The following is a 23,650-nucleotide window of genomic DNA, read 5'->3' on the forward strand; positions in this document are numbered from 1 at the left end:
GTAATAAGATGACTATTCAAAATAAGCTTTGTCTACTTGGCCATGGTTGCTTGGCACCCATTGAAGCTATAACTATGATAATAAAAGTCTAAATTCAATTTGTAGATGCAAAGATGTGTAACCTTTTAAAAGACTTTGTCAAGAAACTTGTGGAAGTGCATCTCTTATGTTAAAAACAATTGAGTGTGCATGAGAGGTGTATAAATAAGCTTGCGTCTGTGTGTGGCAATGTATTGTTTGCCCTCCTGCCAAATGTGTAGGACTCTGGTACATTTCACTGCGTCAACAGTATCACGTAAGCTCTTTCTGACTGGATTTGTGTATTCCAGCAGTGGGTTTGTTTGTAAATGTGTGAGCGTGCATATTAAGTGATTCATTGATGGACTGTGAACAAAGAAAAGTCAGCTTTATGTCGCTCATAACTGCGTATGAGTCAGTTGCATCCATATGCTCAATTACAGAATAATATTTAACACTTGACAAGCTGATTGATGCTGTATTTCTGACATGTTTTCATTGCTGTTATCTTCAAAGGAAAGCCCCCAGGTGGTGAGAAAGAACAGCTGAAAAAATGTACAATTCATAATATATCACTAGCAAAACGTAGTAATATTGTGCCCGGATTGGGTTTCAGCTTTAACTATGATTTAAAATATGTTATAATGACATTATGTATTTACATGGTTGAGTTTTATATTTCTCTTTTTCTTCCAGTCTCTGAGTCTGAACTATATTTGACCTTTCTTACTTTCTTCGTAATATCTAGTGCTGTAATTTACGAGGTCAGGAGCTCTTCTGCGAGGATGCTTGTTTACAATGGTGGCTGATTTTCTCTTTCACAGCGTCAAGGTGAAGTGAGAAATTTTGTTCAATGTTAGAACACTAGATTAAGGTGCAGATACAACTAAACCATTCATAGGATGGCATAATAGAGATTGTGTCTTTTGACTTTGACTTTGACATATCAACACCCTGGTAACCACCTAGAATACCTTAGAAGCCACACAGCAAAATAAAAACTACACAGAACCCTTTAGAGCTGCATATCAACACCCTAGCAACCAACCAGAACACCTAAGCAGCCACACAGCAATTTAGGAATTACACAGAATCATTTTAAACTGCACAGCAACACCATGGCAACCACCTACAACACCTTAGAAGTCACACAGCAACATAAGAACTACACAGAATCCTTTTCAGCCGCATAGCAACACCCTGGCAACCACCCAGAACACCTTAGAAGCCACACAGCAACATAAGAACTACGCAGAACCCTTTATTAATTGCATAGAAACACCCTGGCAACCACCCAGAACACCTTAGCAGCCACATAGTAACATAACTACACAGAAATTCATAGCAACTGCATAGCAACACCCTGGCAACCACCCAGAGCACCTTTGCAGCCACATAGTAACATAAGAACTACACAGTTCAATTTTCAACTGCATAGGCAACACCCTGGAAACCACCCAGAACACATTTGTAGCAACTTAGCAACATAAGAACTACTCAGAACCCCTTAACAAAGACTATAGAATACCCAAGACGTGTCACTCATATAGTTTTGAATGGGGAAAAATGCAACGCTCAATATGGCCGCTCAATTGCAGGAAGCCCCGCCTTCTGAATGAAAGAGCCAATCACTAATCGGTAAAGTCAACGCGTCACTGCAGCTGCCCTTAGAAGTCCCGGTTGCTATAGAAACAGTCAGCGTTCTGAGACGTGCGTTTAGGACTGTGCAGGCGCACTGGCTGATCTAGCCTGAAAAATAAGCTTTTTATAATGCTATTTGAGCAAAAGAAACTACATTTATGATACAGTTGTTGTCAGATTTCTTTGGTGATTTCAAATATGAAATTTAATTGTAAGCTTAGTGAACAGTTTTGGAGAATTTGATGTTTCCCCATTCAAAGAGATAGGAGCTGCACTTGGATGCCTGAGAGGCGTTTCAAAGATGGCCGCCGAGTGACATGACTTGTCTTAAAGAGACTTTTCCCTTAATCAACTGCATAGCAACACCCTGGCAATCACCCAAAACACATTTGTAGGCAACTTAGCAACATAAGAACTACTCAGAACCCTTTAGCAACTGCATAAAAACCAATCAAAACCCCATATCAATTGCACTTTTTCAAAATGTAGTTTATGCAATAATTTGGTGTTGCTAGTTGTGCAAAATAGTCTAATTTTTCACTTTTTCAAGCACAAATCAAAATGAGTTTTATGGCTTTTAGTCACAAATGTTAGCTTTGGGGCCATTTATATGCTAGTTTGCTGTTAAAATTGCTGCAGTTTGCATATACACATGTAACATTGTATCTCAGTTTCCCTTCTCTGCTTAAAGTGGTGTAGCTGAATATGTTAACAGCAGTGTTTAGCACATATTTAAAGTTAACCAGTCTAAGACGAGACCTCTGTTTCTCGCCTGTATTAACTTTTCGCGGTCCTGCTAATGTAGTGTGTACGTGGTGGGAAATATTCCTCATTTGACAGCTCTTGCCCAGTTGGCAGCAGCAGGTGTTGCTCCGTGGGCCGTCTTTATGTGTCAGCTCAGAAATATGGCGCACACTCCGGGGTCGTTTTGCAGATCCCTAAACCAGCTTTCATGTCGGCATTTGAAATTGTATTATGCTTGCATTTTTGGCATTGCATAACTGTATCATTGTGCTCCTCCTCCTTTCCCACCTCCTCAAAACTGTGAAATTTCACGTCTAGGTGTAGCCGAAGTTTAACTCCTCATTTTCACATTTGATGGGGTGTACAGTCCCTCTGCAACACTTGTTTAAAGCAGCAAATGTATCTGGGTTGCAATGCCCACAGTGATTGGAGAGTGCGGCATATGTAGACCTAGAAAGTGGTGGAAATATTTCAGGAATGAGAGCACACCAGTGCTGTTTATCGATTTGGAACATTAGCACTTGAGAAGGCGGTCACATTTCGCTTTGTCAGAAGTCTGATAAACACTGAAGAAATATAGCATTATAACTGTATAAGCGAGACAACAGTTGGTTAATGTGTTTTTCAGCTTTCTCTGCAAATTGTATGAAAGCATTTTCTCTCAACATCAATTACAGGAAAAAACGCATTAGTTTGGTGTTGTAGTGCATCTGACTTTGTAGTATCATTATAGAAAAGCAAAAGTTAGTATAGCTCTCTAAGAAGCTATGCATCGTGATCATCTTGATTTCTCTCAATCACTTGATCTCAGCATAACAAAATATTTTTTAATAGTTCTGCTGTTATTAATCTTTTTTTTTTTTTTTTTTACATTGGCATAGCTGATGTTTATCTGAACAGTTCTGAGGTAAAAATATGTATTGTCCAAAAAAAAAAAAATAATAAAAAAAAAATTGCTATTATGTTATCCCTCCTAAATATTTACAATTCAAATATTACATTTAAATATTATAAATAAAAATTGTAGATCTGTATATCACATATATTTATACAGTGTAATTTAGATGCATCTCCTTGACTGAGTTTCAATTATTTGTTTTGTCTTAACTAAATTTTGAATTGAATTAAAATTAATTTCAAATGAATTTGCATGGCTTATTTGAATTAATATTTAACCTTTTCAAATAAATGAATAAATGATGTAAGATGTTATACATGTTCTATAAAAATCAAATAAGTTTACTCTGGATAAGATCTCAAGAAAACAACTTTTGTTATGCTAAGTGATTTGAAAAGTTGTGATCATGACAAAACAAGGCTAATAATAATAATAATAATAATGCATGGTTTCTTGCATGGAAAACCCCATACATTTGTCAGTTTGTTGTGCCATATGGAGCCTGCGTGCAGTAATAATGTCGAATACAACACCATCTGCAGATCACAATTATGACAATTGTTAAAATGTCATAGTTGTGCATCATAAGAACCATATTGATGGTATGAATAATATGAACTATTTATAGGGATGAAATCAGCTTTTTGGCACTGAGAATTAATTATGCTGTTGCATCAGTTGCTTAGCTTTGGCGATTCCGGAATATTTACTTTATCAATATTTTTGAACACCGTAAAAAATAATAATATTTTCCTTTTATTTCAGTGGACAGATGTGTAACTTTCTTAAATTTGATCATAAAAAAGATCGATTTTCTTTTAATTCGTTCAGTTCATCAAAGAGTTAAAACTGCCACACTGCTTTGATTTTCCTTATAGCTGTTTGCTTAACATTATGCTATCAAACTAGACTGCAGTGACAACCAGCAGCTGACCTTTGTTTAAATAAATGTATTGTAAATTATGTACCTGTCCGTATGATGGATAGTGTTGTGAGTTTTTCCTTTCTGTTGTAAGCACACATGGCAAAGGCTCCCTGGGGCGGCCAGAGTTTGTTGATACTGTAACAGGATCTCCCACTATCCACACAGTAGGTTCTCCCTCTGCTGATTGTGTACACACAGCACATGCTGTACATACGCAGCTACACATCTTACCAGGGCTTTTTTAGTTACGGTGAAAGAAGAAAAACAAGAAGGACTGTGGGGGATGCTCTGAAGGAGTTGTAGGTTATTGGGGTGCCAGGCCGGGCTGAGCTGTGTAGCCTACTTAGCGTACAGCTGCAACTAGGCCAGGCTGTTCCTGAGAGCAGACGCGCCAAATGATTCAGCAAGCAGAGGCTCACAGGGTCCGCTGGGACTCGAGTGTCCTCGAGCACAACAGGCACAGTAACACACTTTTGTAGTTTTCATGTTTTTTTTGTTATTTTTTGGTAGTAACATTTTGTAGAATGTGTCATGAACTTTTTTTATAGGATTTATTAAAGGGATAGTTCATGCAAAAATTACAATTTGTCATCATTTACTCACCCTCATGTCATTCCAAACCTGTATGAGTTTCTTTCATATGTTGAACATAAAAGAAGATATTTTAAAGAATGCTGGCAATCAAAAAGTTGATGGTCCCCATTGACTTTCATTGCATTTCTCAGTCAGTGGGGACCAACAGCTGTTTGGTTCTTCAAAATCCTTCAAAATATCCTCTTTTGTGTTTAATATAAGAAAGAAACTCATACAGGTTTGGAACGACATGAGGGCGAGTAATGACGACAAAATTTTCATTTTTGGGTGAACCATTCCTTTAATCTAGGTTATTGTTCATTTTTAAATATACCGTTGTCTATTGTTAATTCATGTTTGTTCATAATACATTTGAATTGTTAAAAATGTATTTGTTTTTTATAGAAATTAACATTTAACCTAGGCTAACAAATGCTGCAAGAGTATTTTTCATTTCGTCATGATACCTATAATCTAATGCATTAATGTTAAAGCACTGAACCTTATTGTAAAGTGTTTACTCTTTTGTTATTGTTTATGTATACATGTCAGAATTATTTATACATTTTATGTTTATCATATTATAAATTAATTAATAGTATTATTAATAATAAAAAAATCTAAAAATAAAAAATATTTTTAAGATTGTTCATCAGAAGAAAGACACTCATACAGGTTTTGAACAACTTGAGGGAGAGGAAATGATGACAGAATTTTCATTTTTGGGTGAACTATCCCTTTAAAATCCAATTTAGAGCATTAAATACAGGTTTAAACTGGGTCCAAACTGGGGTTTGTGATCTAGTCAGTCAAACCATATTCGGTGGAAAGTGATAGCTTTTTTTAGGTTTCATTTCGCAAATATTGCTCTAAGTAGAGATTTTTTTTTAAGCTTTAATGGCTTTAAAGGAAAAACAAACATGCAATGCAGATGTTTGTATATTCGGGAGCAAAAGTATGTCACCTTATGGTGCATCTTTGACTTTTGAGAATATGAAAAAGCAATTTAACATCCAGTCATCTGGCATGAATGTTAATGCCAGATGTAAACAGTTAAAAATGAAGAATAGAATGAGATCGACTGCAATACACTCACACATCTACAAATAAGCAATGTCACAATATGCGTCACATTTTGCTTTGGATAGGGCCCCTGTAGTTTATAGACCATGCAAAAACGAGAATCTCATACTGTTTCTAAAGTCCCACAGCTCTTTATTGCGGTACAAAGCACACAGACGCACACACCTCGAGAGGAGGAAGCCGGGGAGGCGGGGAGTGTTAGTGCCGAACCAGGCTAATCAGAGCAGGGAAATGAGGCGAGTCCCACACAGGGCTCCCGCGCCTAGAGGCCCACTCGCTTGACAGCTCTGATGGATGGAAGTGTCTTCTCATCTGAGAAAGAGAAAGATATTGGGAGGAAGTTGAGGAAGTGCACTGCAGGTATGTCGCTGCTGGGTTCCTATCCTGCCTGATTTAGGGTACTTAACAAAGAAAGATGGAGGTGGAGATTGAGAGAGCTTTAGGGAAAGCAGCGAAGGCATAATGAGTCTCCACGTCAGATGGCACACCCACACAACGTGGAACGCATATTGTAAAATAATGGCGAGAGCTGGCTGAAATCATCAGTTCAAATGTAATTGGATGGCTATTGCATAATATCCGGTAGTCATGGTGCACAGGATTTTATGAATCTGATGGGAAGCAAGGCATCAGGCTGGTATCATAAACTATTCAGAGCAAGAACTAGTCAATGCATTTAGCAAATCTGCATGATGCATTGCACTGAATCTTTGAAATATGTTCAAGAGATTCAATGTTTTATTTAAAATTGTAACTACATATTGTGACTACTGATTCCTTTTGATTGGTTCATTGAAGAATCAGTTCATAAGAGTCATTGTTTTGCAAATCAGACTGCTGTTGTGTAAAATTCAAGAAAGATGCCTTGTCTATTTATTTTCTTTGTACACTGTAAAAAGTGAAAGTTGACTTAACTGAAAAAAATTGAGGAAACCCGTTGCCTTAAAATTATTAAGTACATAATAATTTTTTTTTTTTTAAAGTTAAGTGAACTTGACAATTCAATTAACTTATTTTTTTAATTATCATTTACTTTTAGCAACGGGTTTGCTAATTTTTTTTAAGTTAAGTCAACTTATCACTTTTTACAGTGTATTGTTGTGCAGTTTTAAATATAAGTAAATGCTATTTAATAATATATTTTAAAATACAAGGTTTCTTAAAAGGGTCTCGAAACGTGTTGATTCACCTTCCTCAAATTAAGGAATTAAATCAGTGCAGAAAGGCTTAAAATTAACACTAACATGGCAATTCTTGAAAAACTAACACTAGGTTTCTTTTTTCTATATTCTATCTATTTGTTTCCTTTATAAAAAAAATAAAAAAAACAAAAAAACCTTGCTACGTGTACTGTGTTAGGCTAACCAAGACTTGTCATAGCACTTGCATGTTGTTGCTCTTTTGTTGGTTTTGATTGCTTCTATTGTCCTCATTTGTAAGTCGCTTTGGATAAAAGCGTCTGCTAAATGACTAAATGTAAATGTTGCACACATGGTTAAAAATATCTTCCTCAGTATTTTGCCTTGTTTTGTCTTTTAAAAGTTAAAAGACAAAAAGTTAAGGCCTTAAAAGGTCTGCAAAAACCCTATATTAAATAATATAATAATAATTATACATTTTCTCTGTACAAAAAAGTATTCAAATTTTTTTTTGCCATCTTTATGAATTTGATGCTTTTCTGAGGTTTTTCAGGGTTTTACCATTCCGTTTACCATCAACCTCTTAAGCACAGCACATTGTCAGCATGCTAATTAGAGCATTGGTTTTACAAATCTAAAAAAATAAATAAAAATTAATTGCTTTTAAATGTTAAATATGACCTTTAAATATTGAATATAGGTAATTTTTGGTTTCCATTTGTTTTTCCATTTTTCTGTTAATACCAGTGTATTTGAAGACCAGGGCAAAGTAAGGCCAGAGACTTGAGCAGCGGTTTGACTGTGGTGTCTGAAATAGGCCTCAAGTACATGTCTCACCACAAGTGACACTGCAATAAGCTCTGTGGGTATTATAGCAGTCCAGACAGAGCTAATTACATGCTTTATCTTCTCATACAGTATCTATAGATGCAGCACACAGAATGAGGTAGATTTGAACAGACCGGCAAACTTTCCATGATTTTTATAGAAACCAACATGAGCTCCAACAGTGCCAATTTATCGCTAACAGCGTGACTGGGGGAGATATGGAATGAAAATATTTAGTTAACTCTCATCAGGGTTTCTCCACCACCAAGTCACAACTCACTCGCACTAGGCCAACTGCTATTGGTATGTTGCAGGTTGTCAGTCACACAGTAGGCCGTTGTGTTTGGGCATTATTTGTGTGGCTGAGGAGCTTGTTATAACAGAGCAAACCTGGTTTGAAGCAATGGAGATCAATCAGTTTGTGAGAGACTTGGGAATAGACTTAGACTGGTATCAAAGTCGAGTTTGACTTCTTTCATGCAATGTGCAATTGGTGAAGTAACATGCAGTAATAAAAAATCAGTTGTTGCAATGGCTGTGTAGACTGTGTAAATGCTACTGCATTTTAGAAATAATAATAATAATGATCATTATTATTATTATTATTATTATTAATTTTTAGTTTTTTTCTTTGGTGCTTGTTCATTGTTTTTGAGTTAGAGGTCTAAGTTTAATTTTAATTTAGCCTATATGGGTCAAAGACAAAAAGGAGTTTACAAGCATGAAAACAGTTAAAACTAAAGATTAATACAGCTTTTTTAACAACAACAACAACAAAAAAGTTTAATTACAGAAAACACCCACTAAAACGTCATTCAGTGTAACATATATCAAAAAAATCTTGTCAGATATATTTGGAACAAGAATCATTAGATGACATTAAAAGACTCAAATTAATTAGAGTTGTTAGATTAATTAATCCAAAAACGAATTAATTGTCATTTTAAATCTTTACCACTATTATTCAAACCACTAGGATTTACCCATTTGTAAGCAAGTTTTGAATCATTTGAAATATAATAAAATTTAGTATGAACACTTTTCCTTTTTTATATTTTAATAAGTGCAGGTAAGAATAATGTGTCACATTTTGACATTTTATTTTCACAAACGTTATTTGAAACATTAAAGTAGACACTATACTTGCATTTACTATGATTCCAATGTATATAAAATCACTTTGATAAATTTAATTTGATGCAGATGTCTCGTTATTGACATAAATACATTTATTTCTGTAATTATTTATTCAATGAAGATTTTCTGTACAAGACACATTATGTTCACTGAGCTCTGTATTAGTATCCAGCATGTGTGTTAGAGAAGTGTATACACAATTAAGCGTGATTTCAGAAAACTGGGTCACAAAAAATCCCCAAGGGCATGTGGAAGATCTTAGAGAGAATGAGCTATGATGGTCCAGCCTTTGGTCATGGACATGGAAAATAAAAAATGTGTGTTTCGCACACACTTAACTGTTTCTTTCATACTTGATTAGAATCTCGCCCAAGGGCGTCTGTGTTTAATGACAGTACACTGAACCTGTGGCAGGTTCCCATAATAGGCAGAATAAAAGGGTCCAAGGTAAATGGGTTCTTTGACATGTCGTGTGAATTCTCACCAAGCTAAATCGTTTTTGTGGCATAATTATTTATTTTTTCAATTTACATTTAGATTTGATGTCAGCTCAACAGGTATGTCAGATTTTTGTAAGATTAAAAGATTTATATAAAAGACCCATTTGAGTGCAAAGGCCGATTAAAAAAAAAAAAAAAAAGAAGCTTCTGCTGTACTGGTAAAATTAAAAAATGCACAGAATTTTCTCATTAAAACTTGTTGTTGTTTTAACCTTTTGTATCATTGCTGTATGTTTTTAGAACACCTTGGTGAGGTCTATTTTATTAGATTTTATTATTAAATTGTTGCTATTTCACATCACCGTTTCTAAGATAAGGTTTCAAACCATGGAAGCTAAAGGTTAAAAGCAGAGCTTTGTAAAAATAACACCAGAGTGATGTAACTTTCAGAAAGGATCATGGTCTGTCGTGTAATTGTCCCAATCGATGCCACTGGCCATACACTGACTGTCTTAAATTGATGTTTCATTGGTTTTGCTGCATGGATGGAATTAAACATTGAGACTATCAGCTGTCACTGGGAGGACGTTTTAGATGAAGCGAGAAAGAAATTGACAAGATGTTGGTTGTATGTGCAAACTATTTTTGACTTCTGTAATTGGTGTAAAATTTAGCTGGAAGGCACAGATTTACATATAAACCATCTATTGCGTTTGGTCCCATTCATACTTCATTAGGCTTTCCCGAGCAAAAGGCGGGCAAGCCGACAGCCAGGCCACAATGAATGAATCGACCAGACTGTGAGAGGTCATCTGGGGCATCTCAGTTTCATTTTACATCATGCTGTGTTGAATACGGGCTCACACACATGCACAAAGACCATATCGTGCATAGAGTAATGTAGATGGCTCTCTAATTTTAAAAGACAATCTCAAATGGTCCACAGGGATTGTATTGCACAGCTCTACCGGTTGTGTGTTAGTCTCTTTTTTGACTTGTGTCCTCAGGGAGTTTATCTGACAAGTTCCGCAGGTGTTTTTAAAGGACAATACACCGCAGACTTTTTTCGCACATTTCAGTGTGTGTGTGTGTGTGTGTGTGCGTTTATTTATTTTTTTGAGTGTTTATTTGTGTGTTATTTATGTATTTGTTTCTTTCAATTACATTTTTATTTAAATGTTTTATTTAAATGTTTATTTGTTTCATTTCAATCATTATTTATTTATTTGTGTTTTTTACTGTTTTATTGTTATTTATTTGTTTACATTTTTAACAAATTTATTTGATGATAAATTATAATATTTATTTATTTATTTAAACTAGTGCTGTCAAAGATTAAATGCAATTAATCTCATCCAAAATAAAAGTTTTTGTTTACATAATATATGTGTGTGTGCTGTGTATATTTATTATGTATATTTAAGTACACCCACATACGGTATATATTTTGAAAATATTTACATGTTTATATTCATATAATTTATATATAAATATATTTAATATATAAACATATATATTTTTCTTAAATACATATATGCATGTGTGTGTATTTACATATACATAACAAATATACACACTCATATATTACGTAAACAAAAACTTTTACTTTGGATGCGATTAATGATTAATCATTTGACAGCAATTAATTGACAGCACTAATTTAAACAATTATTTTTTTCATTTAAATTTTGATTTGTTTTATTTAAATATGTATTTATTTATTGTTTACTTATTTTTTCATTGCTATTTATTTAGCATTTAAACAGTTTAATTAAATATTGCTTTATTTAATTAATTGTCAGTTTATTATTTATTAATTTATTTAAACAATTATTTAAACAGTTTGTTTTATTTAAATATTATTTGTTTTATTTCAAATGTATTACTATTTTTGTTACTGTTTTTATATACTGTTTTTACGTTTTTATTTTTAGGCATTTTAGATTATATTTTAAAGGGATCAAATCATGAAAAATGTAATATGTTTTAAAACCTATGCTGTAGGCATTAATGACACCACTAAAACTAATGAAGTGACCCACGCACACATTTTTTTACTAACATAAAAGTCCCTTTAATGTCTGTAATGTCGATGAAATTGGATTTTGCAGCTTGTTCTGGTGGGATTGTATTTTTGATGGTTTTCCTGCTGCCTTTCGTGATACCCCAAGTCATCTCATCTTGTCACTTCTTTAAGAATAGATGGTTTGTCACTTTGCCCTTTGCTTCGTGTTCGATACTGCATTTATTTCTGCATTCAGGTGGCCTTTGTCTGATAAGACGAGACCAAGGATTGCATGTTACAAATTCCTCCCTAGTCACATCCAACACAAAAGCAACCTTTCACAGAAGCCCTCTCCATTTCCCTTAGCTATAGATAAGGCAGTCATCCATATATTCGGCTCTGAAGCCGACTGACTTCTGCTATTAGAAACTCTACACTGAAGACCCAATGCAGTTGTAGCCATCTGGACTGATAAGACCATTCAAGAAGCCTAAAAGAAAGTCAGGACCAACCACAGGTCTCTAGGCAGATAATCTCACTTCCTCACAATTTCCCTCTCACTACAGGATTGTCTTGGCTTTCCTTTGGGAAGCGAGAGCATAATTGTCTCTTATCTTGATGGGCTGGTGGCCAAAGTTCTAAAAGCACAGAGGACAATTACATTGGAGTGTTACTCGCGCTCAAGATGACGTTCCCGTTTATCGTAGCTTTGTTCTTAATTGTAAGGTAATAAAAGAGAGGTTCAAAAGCAGAGACGAGATGATGCAAGACGATCAAAGGAAAAGCAGTGAACAGTGAAATTCCTAATGGTAATACCAAATTGCAATAATGTTTCTCTATTAAAACTACAGCGGTTGAGTAAATGCATTTATTCAGCATCCACAAGCGCAAACAAAATAGTTGAGATCTCATGACAGAACACAGATATCTCACATGGAGATCGGTAAATGTCAGCTTACTTTTTTGTCAGAGTTTTCGGATCATCGTCGACACTTCCGTAATGAAGAGTGAGCGCTAGCACAAGCGCATGGTTGCCAGATTGCAAAGGGTTCCAGATTGCAAAACTTAAGCCAAACAACAGACAGAAAATGTATCCTTTTAACAGAGAAGCTCTGATCTGATTTGAACTCTTGATACGCACATACGACCGTACACATGAAAGCTCGCGTATTAGAGGCTTCTACAGCAGTCCAAAATAATATTTTGTGACGAAAATACAAAGAGATTTTGGTATAGTTTTTATCTTTTAAAATACATTTTAGTCTTGTTTTTTATTGTCAACGATATTGCATGTTGATGTAGTCACAGTTATCATTTATTGACCGTATTGTCGTCTCGTTTTAGTCAAAGGAAGAAAGTGCGTCAACGAACATTTTTCGTCATAGTTTTCATTAACAAAATTAATAAAATGGAAGCCAATGGGAACGGTGAGTTAAACTGAATCAGTTCAGTCTAATTGACTCATGAACAAAATATTCAGACGAGTCAAGGTCATCAGGGAACACATCTTCAATTCAGTCTATTCCTCACACAAAGTTATCGTGTCTTCAGAAAATTTGAAATATAGTATTTGAGTCTTATGGACAGCTTTTATGATACTTTCTTTTAGAGTTTGTACGCTCTAGCCATCATTCGCTTGAATTTTATAATATATCATTCAAATTCCAAGTAAGAAAACTGTATGGGTTTGAAAGGACACATGGGGTGAGTAAACGATAACAAAATGTTCATTCTTGGGTGAACTTTTCCTTTAAGAGCAGAAATAAAAGGCTGAGATGAAGGGGTAAGTAGCAATAGAAAATTCATTGGCTTTATTAAATCTTCCAGGAGCAGGGCGGACGTTTAAGGTAATGGGAATGAGTCTCATGCCCTCAAAAGCAGACAAAGAATGACATTTCATTGTATATTAGCAGCTGCTGTCCCATCATGTCTATTATACATGTCTGTCATCATTAGCACATTCCGTATGAAAAGAGCTGTCTGCAGATATTACAGTGCCGCCCACCTCAAACGGGACCGACATGATAGATTTACACTATGAGTATTGGAATAGAAAAACTCATTATCCTTGTCTACATGACAAAAAACGAGAGATAGTTTGGTTTATAAGACATTTTCAGCCAGAAAAGATGATGCTTTTAGAGAAGACCAGTGGAATAAAAAAAATGACCAAATGTCTTTATTATTGCATTGCTGGCAATTTTGGGTTTAATTCTGTGGCGCCGCAGCATCTGTGTGTATTTAATTGATATTCATTCATCATTATATGCCCAGCAAAGGAGAGAGACAGACAGACGCTGAGAGGGCAAGGCTCCCACTGGAGCTCTCCCACGATCCTCCTAAGCGATTGTGTCATAGCCAAACCATTTATCTTCTTAATGTCGTAATGACGGACAAAAATATAGATTTATCTGCCTGGGTCCTTTATTAATTGAATTTTTATGTGTTTGTTTCTTATCCTGTTTGACAGAGACCACATCATAAAATATATTGGAACCAGAGAGAAGTGGATAATAGTGTTTTATTTTTTGCTTTTATTTGACATAGCAGAATTGGACAACATATTACTGCTATAGAGACTTTTATTGTGTTGTATTTTAAGGATATACTGTTTGTATTTGAACCTCAAAATCACTTTGAAAGTACATTCTGGTGTAAATATATTAAATGCTATCCAGAGCATCTGAAAATAAGTTTTTGTTTGTTTGTTTGTTTTTGTGAAAGCTTACAAAAAAAGGGGTTTCAACAATAATAACAATAATAATAATAATAATATTATAAATATGAACCAAAATATTCTGTTAAGTTTTAAACATTTTGTTTTAGATGTGACTGGCATGTAAATATTATTATTATTATTATTATTATTATTATAAATATGGCTCAAACTTTTAAAATGTTAAAACTTAAAGGAGTATTCTGGGTTAATATTATTAATATAATATTAATTATACATTATTTCTTCTTTTTTTTCTTTTCTCTTCTTCTTCTTATTCAACCCATAATATTCTGTTAAGTTTTAAATCTTTTGTTTTAGATGTGACTGCCATGTAAATATTAATATTATTAATATAGCTTACATGCTTAAAACAACATTTTTAAACGTAAAGGAATATTCAGAGTTAATATTATTCATATTAATTAAACATTTCTTCTTCTGCTGCTTCCTCTTCAGCAAGAATATACTTATATTAAGCAGGAGTGGCATATTGCTAATAATAATAGCTGCTGCTATTATTATTATTATTATCACCCAGAAAATTCCTGGCCAGTTCGTCACAGGGGGTTTAAATTTTTTCTGTTTTGTTTTGTTTTGCTTTGTTTTTCTGTTTTGTTTTGTTTTGTTTTGTTTTGTTTTGTTTTGTTTTGTTTTGTCTTGTCTTGTCTTGTCTTGTCTTGTCTTGTCTTGTCTTGTCTTGTCTTGTCTTGTCTTGTCTTGTCTTGTTTTGTTTTGCTTTGCTTTGCTTTGCCAGTTGTAAACAGGTACTTCAAAATGACATGTACAGAACCCTGGCTGAAATGTTGCTTTAGTGTCGTCCTTACCAATCTCTAGAGTAAATGTACAGAAGTCAAAGTGCTGCGATGGAGGTCTTATGACCACAGAAAGTGAAGTTCATTCCCTTGAGAAAGTACCTCACTTTGTAAAGGGTTACAAATGCCCGGTCCTTCAGAAACGTCTCTTCTGAGCAGCAGGGCGCGCAGACACCTGGCTCCATTTTGTCGCCGAGGTCTGATGACTTTTATCCTGGCTCTGTGAGCAACTCCATCCATCACAGCAAATTTTATCTCTTGTAACGATCCCTCGTTTCTCAGTCTGTCTGGGGTCTAATGGAGGAGAACGGAGATGGATTGGGAGGTGGGATGTCGACGACAGCTTTGGGACACGGCCCTTTGAGGATACCCCCTGCCATTGGCTAGTGTTGTGTTTTGTAATTGCGCCTATTAATTATTATTGTGGTTTTGATTGCTCTCTTTATCTTTTATTGGTGGAACGTGAGTCAATCAAAGCCCTTGTTGTGGTCAGACAGCAGGGTTTATCCGATGCAGTATGTTTCAGGGGTTAATGTGTGTATGATGCTCAATTATCTGTCCTCTCTTGTTGTCGATCAAAGGGTTGTCGTCAGACATGCCATTAAATTAGATTGTTAATTCGATTCTGAGCTTGTTTTTGTTGTTTAAAGGCCATTGAAGCATGTAATGATACTTGATAAAATAGTGTTTGCCATACTGGACACTAAGCCAGAGATGCATCGTTTGCAATTATCAGCTTTGCTTTAATTGGCTACTAAAGTGTAGTTGAGCGTGGGGTAAGATAACTGTATATTTTGTGTCATGTCACTATACATTAAAAAAAGGGTCATCATACAGTATTTTATTTTATTGCGTTGCATTTTTTTTTTGCATGTCAAAGTACATTTTATAATTTAAAATTATTATTATTATTAAAATATTGCAAATAAAAACTTGTTTACTACACTTCAGGGAACTAACATAATTAAAAAAAGATTTTTGTTAAAACAAACCTTTACTGAAATAAAATCTGAAGAATTAATAAATAATGTATAAAAATGTATACAATGTATAAAATATAGACATATTTAAACAATGAATAAAAATAACAAAAACACACGATTAAAACATAAACTAAAATTAAAATTTTAAATAATAATCAAATCAATCATAATTCATATGTTAATAAAAACTAATAGGATCCCAATGATGCTAAAATAATGCTGCTACACTTAATATTAAACCTTTTCTTCACTGGTTTATGGAAATATGCAGTCATATGTATTTTTATTTGTATTTTTTGTAGAAATTTGTTTTCTACAAATTTCAGAAGATAGCAGATGTCCTGAAAAATGATTAGTTATTTTCATATATTTTTCGATTTAATTTTCTGTGCAGCAATTTAAGTCAAAATTGAGCTTTCACCACTCAGACTTACTAAGTAAAGATTTTCCTGTAATTTAAGGCCTTGAATTTGTTATTTGAAATTACATCCTCGTCATCATCTGCCCACAGAAAAGTGAAGAAAACAAAAATGAATTATTTCCACTTCAGCTAGGTGTTTTCCGGTGGAACGCATTGTCCTTTTTTTAATACCCCTTTCTCTGTATCCCATGTGCCTCACTCTGAACCATGACTAAAACCTACAAGTGGTTGCTAGTAATGTTTTCTATTTTTACTAGCCTCCAGTGATTCATAGTGCTATTTAGGGACGTTCACCCTTTGTATCACAGTACAGGCTGTTATTTTGCACTTCATTATGTCCTATCCTTAATTGTGGTGTTTTTAAAGCAATCAATAAACCCCTGGATTTAGATCCGTTATCCCAAATACAGCACTCTGCAGCTGTTTTGCCCTCCGGGTCGGTTTGGACTAGTTTGAACCACAGTCTGAATAGACACTCGCTTAGTTTTGTTATGTTTTAAGGATCATATGTGGTCGATACCACACTCAGCGTTGTCCATTTTGTTTTCGTTGGGAATCGTAGTGAATCGATTGACTGAAATGACGTTGTGATTGACAGGGGCTTATTGACTCATTGCGCACATGCTTTAAACAGGTTCACTTCTGTAGTCGTCTACACACGGTTAGGAATCAATGGCAACTGGGTCAGGAACCAACATGCCCTTCTAGTGCATTAACTGTTTGCTAATTAACTGATGCTTTTATCTGCCAAATCCATGAATCCTTTGAAAGGAAAGTGCAGTTAAATTCCTGTGAATGTGCATTTACTGCCTCCTTTGATGGAAATGGTTGTATTGGGTAAGAGTAACCTTTTTTCCGAGGTGATTAGGCTAACAGCGATGCTTTCTGCTACTTTAGTATCTGAACCCTGAAAAGACTTTGAAAACTTTGGTTTGCTTTGTTGAAATAGGTTTCATCAGTTAATGTGATTTTCTGAGAATTTTGCTCTTATTTCTCCTCAGAAAAGCGGCTCTTTTGTATCGTGCTTTTTTTCTTGAAAATCACTTGGATGATTCTCTCTTGCCAGATGCAACTGGTAGGTCATTAGATGCAGTGTCACTGCAAACATCAATTTAGCTTTGAATTTGAAGTACGTTAAATCTTGAAGCTCTTTTTTACAAACATTATGAAACATTATGTTTCATCGTATCAGTGACAGTATTGCTCACTTTTATTCAGTGCCAGTGATCCACTTACTGACACCCGTTTCAAGTTAATTTAAGTGAATGAAGTGCTTGTCTCTCCACTCATAATAATGGAGTCAAGGTTTGGATTGGTTTAGCACAGGGCGCTATGAATATAAATGGTGAAAGTCTTACAGTATAGTCATATTATTGGTTCAGTGTATGCTTATTATTCTTATAAAATATTATGATAAAATTCTATAGAATTTGTATTTTATTTTATTCATTATTGATATAATATACATTATTATTATTATTATTAGCAGTAATAGTAAATACATTTTTGTTTTATCTATTGTTATGAATATAATAATAATAATATTAATAATAATAATAAATGTTACAATAAAAATAAATAAATAAAATGTATGCAATTATTAAAGTAGTAGTAGTAGTAGTAGCATCATATGGTTTTTTCTTTTATGTATTATTGGTAATATAATAAATATTATATCCAAGATGCAAAAATACAATACAAATAAAATGTGTAATTCTATTCATTATTAGTAGTGGTACTAGTTGTAGTATTAGTATTATTATGACTTTTACATGACATTTGTCTGTGATTCATTAGGACAGAAAATAAATTGGTGACATTTTAATGAATGAAGTAGGTGTTGTGAATAAACAATAGTCAATAAATGAATACAATTAACACACTGTAAAAAATGCTGTAAAAATGATTCAGCTACTGTTAAGGAATAAACCTTATTGTAAAGTATTTCAAAATTTGTAGCAGATGTTTTTGGTTTGGCGATGTGAACTCACAGCATATGTTTTCTGTACAAATGCAGCTCCATCTCTTCCTGTTTCAGCACAAAACGACTCCAATTTATGGCCCTTCATCACATTCTAATTAAAACGTTGGCCAGTTGCAATGGTTATGTAGCTGTGCCAGAGTAAAGGACTGCCGTCTGGTGTTTGTGAGGAGGCCGGGGATCTAAATGACAAGAGGTCTCTGGGCTCAGATGGCCGAGCAAAGGGTCAGTGCCACCACAAACACCCATTACCCAATGTCCTGTCTGTGGGAAAACCTCTTTTTGAGCTGTCTCATTTTCTCCTCTGCTAGACAGAAACAAGAACTGCTCTGAAACGGAAACTAATGTGTAGGTCACTTTGACCATAGCAGCTTGTCAAGCTAGAAGCTATATACTCCTGATTTTATAGTTAGAGGAATAGGTCGCTCGAAAATGAGAATTTGATGAAAATGTACTCACCCCTCAGGCTATTAAAAATGGAAATGAGTTTGTTTCTGAATCAAAACAGATTAGGAGAATTTAGCATTACATCTCTTGCTCGCCAGTGAATGGGTGCCATCAGAATGAGAGTCTAAACAGCTGATAAAAACACCACAATAATCTACAAGAAATCTACATGACTCCAGTCCATCAGTTAACAGCATTCAAAAGCTGTGTGTTCATTGGAAACAAATCCATCAAGGCGTTTATAACTTCAAATCGTTGCTTCCAAACTTGTATTTTGCTAAAATATCAGTTTTCTATTCATAATATTGCTTTCTCCAGTGAAAACATTGTCTTGTCTGAATCAGGAGAGAAATATGCACAGATCAAGCACTGTTTACAAGCCAAAAGATTCTAAAACAGTTTTAAACAAATATGTCGGTGGTGATTTTTTTTACTGGAAGAAGCTTTTTTTTTTTTTTTTTGGACAAATTTTTTGGCCATGCAGGATGGTTTAAAAAGTTAAAATAACACAATGATGCATTATTTCTTACAAACACACAGCTTTTTACAAGATTGATGGATTGAAGTCGTGTAAATGCCATTTGGACAGATGAGTTTACATTTAATCCCAATAATAATATCATAACACTGATATAAGCTGTGGAGAGTAGAAATATAGTCACGAACAGCAGCAAAGACAAATAAGCTAATTATTAATAATCATTCAGACATCATATATTGCATTGCAGAATGAATGGAGAGCTTCTTGCCTCTTTGCTCTGTGTGTGTAAGTAATGGGTCACAGCTTGGTTGCCATGGGAATGACATTAATTATGATAAGTTCATGTACAGCAATAAGCAGCTACCACATTTCATGGCACCTATGGAAAATGTCCACGCTTCTGTGTACAGATTTATTTCAGAATCAGGTGCCGTAATAAGACAGAATTGGAGACTTTTGTAGTCCCAAACTTTTTGTCAGAGCTTCAAGATGTACTGTAGAAATGACTGGTTTATTTCCCTGTTGATTTTGGCGTTTATATAATCCACCATGTTTTTCTTGTCCAGCTATTGCATCACACAAATACACTTGAATTTAGTAATGAAGTTATGTTCTTGTCTCAGCATGTTCCCAGAATTCCTCCTCAGACCGGTCCTACAGTGATCAAACTAGAAAACAAGAAATTTATGGTCTCTGCATTACATAACAGATATGCAATCCAATGACTACAGATGGGATGATAAATGTCTGTTTGCAACTAAGATGCAGATGACATTGATTGACTGCTTATGATTTACATAATTGCACTGCATTTCCAATAAGAAACACCGTTTGCAGCATGTTCTTGGTGTTTATTTAAAGAAATAAAATGTGGTCATGCGGTCTGGCTGGAAATGAGCTGCCTTGAAAACAGTTGCTCAGATGTAAAAAGCTATTCAATCCGGCAATTCATTTATTAAGCAATGAGCAAAAAATAAACCATTACAAATTAACTGGAGGGCTACATTTTAAAATCTGCATTTGTAATTTGTAAGGTTAATGAATAAGTGATTGATTGATGTGGGGAATGCCGTTGGGTGTAGAATATTACTGTACTGATTAACTTAAAACCTTTTTATTAGCTAATTAACATATTAAACAGTAGGTTTTTAACATTACCTGAAGAAAAAGTGAGTATTTGGCTCCATTTAAAATGGTCATCATGATGTTAGTGTTGTGTGCCAGTGCATTTCAATATGTTTTAAATATTTTTAGCATGTTTCTATGTGGTTGCTACAGGCAGGTGACTACTTACTCATCCAATTAAGTCAAAAGAGCCCAAGTCTTTATTATATTCTGGTACCTACACTTTCTCTCTCTCTCTCAAGAAAAGAAAATCCTTTCAAATGATACATATTTGTACCTTATTTGCCCCTAAGGGGTGCATACAAGTACCTTAAAGGTGCCTATTAGTACCTAAACTAAACATATTACTACCTAAATGGTACATATTTGTGCCTTTTGAAAAGGTACCAGCTTTTGTATCTTGAAAATTTGCAAAAAAATAAATTCGCCTTCAGGTCAGCAAAGGACCTGGGGAAAAAAAAACTTAACAGATTTGGGGAAATTTAGTAATACATCACTTGCTCACCAGTGGATCCTCTGCAGTGAATGGGCGCCGTCAGAATGAGAGTACAAATTTTACATTTTTGAGTGATCTATTTCTTTAAATTCCCTCCTTCAGTGCAACTCTTGAATTTTTTGGTCTGAGTCTGATTAGTTCTAAAAGTAACAGCACCCAAGTAAATATTTATTTAAAAACTTACCAGTATAAATATTTTGCTGATTAATTTTTAATCATCAAATAAATATTGGCAGACTTTGCAATTGGCACTTCCTCCTTTCACAAAAACATGCAGTTTTGGGCAAGGTCAAATGCATAATTAATGTTACACTAATTTATTTCCTTCCTCTACCCAAAGAACTTATTTGGACATTTCTCAGATGTCTCTAATCACTATAAAATCGCTCTAATAATTAATTTGCAGATGCTCTGGCTGAGACCAGATCAGTTGATGTTCCTCTTGTTTATTTTCATTCCCATGAGCTGACTGCTTATCTGTCCATCATCAATGTCACATGTGCCTTATCATGTGTCATGTTCCCTCAGGAAGAGCAGTCAGAATGGCACGTGTCACTAGTATTAGGGATTACCCCTCACAGACCCAATGTTGTCATGTGCACACTAGATAAACAGAGCCTGGCCCACTGCCATATTTACTGCAGGCGATCTGATTTCAGGTCAGTGATCAATGGATGCTTCACTTACGCAACACTATGAAAACCGTTGCTTTGGCCAATTGCTCAAATGAGAGGCATTGGCGGATTATTTATTTCATCAGAGAAGGTAATCAATAGACAAGTAGCAGAATCATTGATTTTTTTTTTTTTTTTTTGGCAGCAACACAGTGTGTGCATGAGATATCTGTTGATACTGTTGAAGTGTTTCATCTTGAAGTGATATGGGGATATCCAAAAGTCTGAGACCATTAGTGAAAATTCTTTTTGCACTTTTATGTACTTTTTCTTTTTTTAATTTTGAGCATAATTTTTTTGTGTAAATATCTTAAATAGTGCAGAATCTTAAGTATCTCTTAATTTTTTTTTTCAAAACATTTTCAGAAATTAAAAAAAAAAAAAAAAGTATACATTTTTTGAACATTTTAAAAGTTCTAAAATTGTTAATATCCAAATGTATGATCATTTCCAAATTTAATTCCTTATTTTTAGGATTTTGAACCCCACTTGATTTGGTTTCTTTTTAAAACAGTCTCTTTGTAATTCTTCAGTGCAGCTATATGAGTTAACTCTGTGTGAAATACTTCCTTCAAAATTGAGAAATGTCTTTTGATTTCCGCAGCTATGAAGTTGGTCCGTGAGGGAGAAACTTTAAGGCCATTTAAGTTAATTTTCCAAGTCATATTCAATCTCTCATAAATCTCAGATGTTGATGTAATGCACTTATGCTCTTTCTGTGGTTGAACATGCTTTTGGCTCTATCTGTGCTTAGATTTAGTATGTGGTGTTGTTATACCACTGATCCTCCTTGGGGATTAGAGGAAGAGGATTTGAACTTTAAAAACTCTCATCCTTGGGAAATTTGAAAAACAGAAGCAGACAGACAAGCAGTCATGGTTTGTGTGCGTGTGTGTGTGTGTGTGTGTAAGCTCAAGCTTGTTAATAGCAGAGCAGAATAATTATAGTTTTTGTTATTTTCAATTTGCCATTCTAACTTAGATTTAATTTTGCAAGCTTTTTTAAATTTCTGTTTTTATCTTATTTTTATTTTATTTTATTATTTCCCTGCTGAAAAAGCCAGAAACCAAAAACTATTATACTTTCATTCTGCTAATTTTATTTGATCTTTCTATGGTTAATTTCATTTCTACATCCCAACATTTCAAATCTGGATGTATGAACCTATAAAACCCTTTCTATTCATAAAGGCATACATTAACAGCACACAACTAACTCAAGCCAGGGGCAGTTTTGTAACATTTTATTTCTTGCTTCACTTCTTTGTGAACAGACAGTCTTGAAGACATCTTATTGAGCAATAGAGCAATATTTCTCAGTATTCACATCACGTCTCGCATCATGTTGCTTGCCAAGATCGTAACAGCCTTTATGAGCTTAGTTAGCCACTGGCTTGTAAGTGTAAATTTTACTGTTACAGGAAATCCAAACAATGTTTAAAAAGTTTAATATATTCAGATGACATGCACAGCTCTCCATATCACCTTACAGGGTTTTAGTCACGGTTGTCATCCAGTCAGAGCCGCTGAGGCCTTTTTAATACTGTTGCGTAAGTCTGACCCCCCACTGAAGCGTGTGATGAACCTTTCTTTTTTTCCGGTTCCTCAGACGGTGGAAGTGATAGACCAAGTCAGAAGTGATTGGATTCTGCTTCCCATTCTCTCCCACCTGTCTGGGTTTTTTTTCGTGTTCTCAAAGGTGACATCTTTCAGTCAGTGTTTTCTTTAAAACTTGATATTTTTCGCAAGCCAGTTTTTGGATTCCCAAGGTCATCACAGTCTGTGGCTCAATGGACGAAACCTCCTTTTTGACAGCGACTGTCACCTTCAGTCATAACCACGAGAAAGTGTCCACTATAGAGACTTGTGTGTTACATAACACACTATATCTCTTCTAGACATCAATCGACAAGTCAGAATATGACATTGCAAAACTCCATTCATCAAAATCTTGGAAAATGAGCAGCCTTTCATAACACCATCAGATTATTAAAACAATGCAATTTACAACAATGCATTATGAAATTAGGATGCTGCGCTCGGATGCGCTGCAGCCTGTATCATTTCATATCAAAGCACAA

At 34.6% G+C, this 23,650-nt stretch overlaps 1 protein-coding gene across 3 annotated transcripts in view; it reads left to right on the forward strand.

Annotated features, from left to right (window-relative positions):
• Positions 1–23,650, forward strand: part of btbd11a (BTB (POZ) domain containing 11a) — a 140,367-nt gene that overhangs the window by 17,775 nt on the left and 98,942 nt on the right. Inside the window, exon 1 of one of the 3 annotated variants that reach the window (XM_058774242.1) lies at positions 18,435–18,572. The exons of the other annotated variants lie outside the window; for them this stretch is intronic. The gene's annotated coding sequence lies outside the window, so the exon portion shown is untranslated. Of the gene's footprint in view, positions 1–18,434; positions 18,573–23,650 lie in introns of those variants that run through there. 3 annotated transcript variants of the gene reach the window in all.

The sequence above is a fragment of the Onychostoma macrolepis genome, chromosome 04 (genome assembly GCF_012432095.1).
Source record: "Onychostoma macrolepis isolate SWU-2019 chromosome 04, ASM1243209v1, whole genome shotgun sequence".
Lineage (NCBI taxonomy): Eukaryota > Metazoa > Chordata > Actinopteri > Cypriniformes > Cyprinidae > Onychostoma > Onychostoma macrolepis.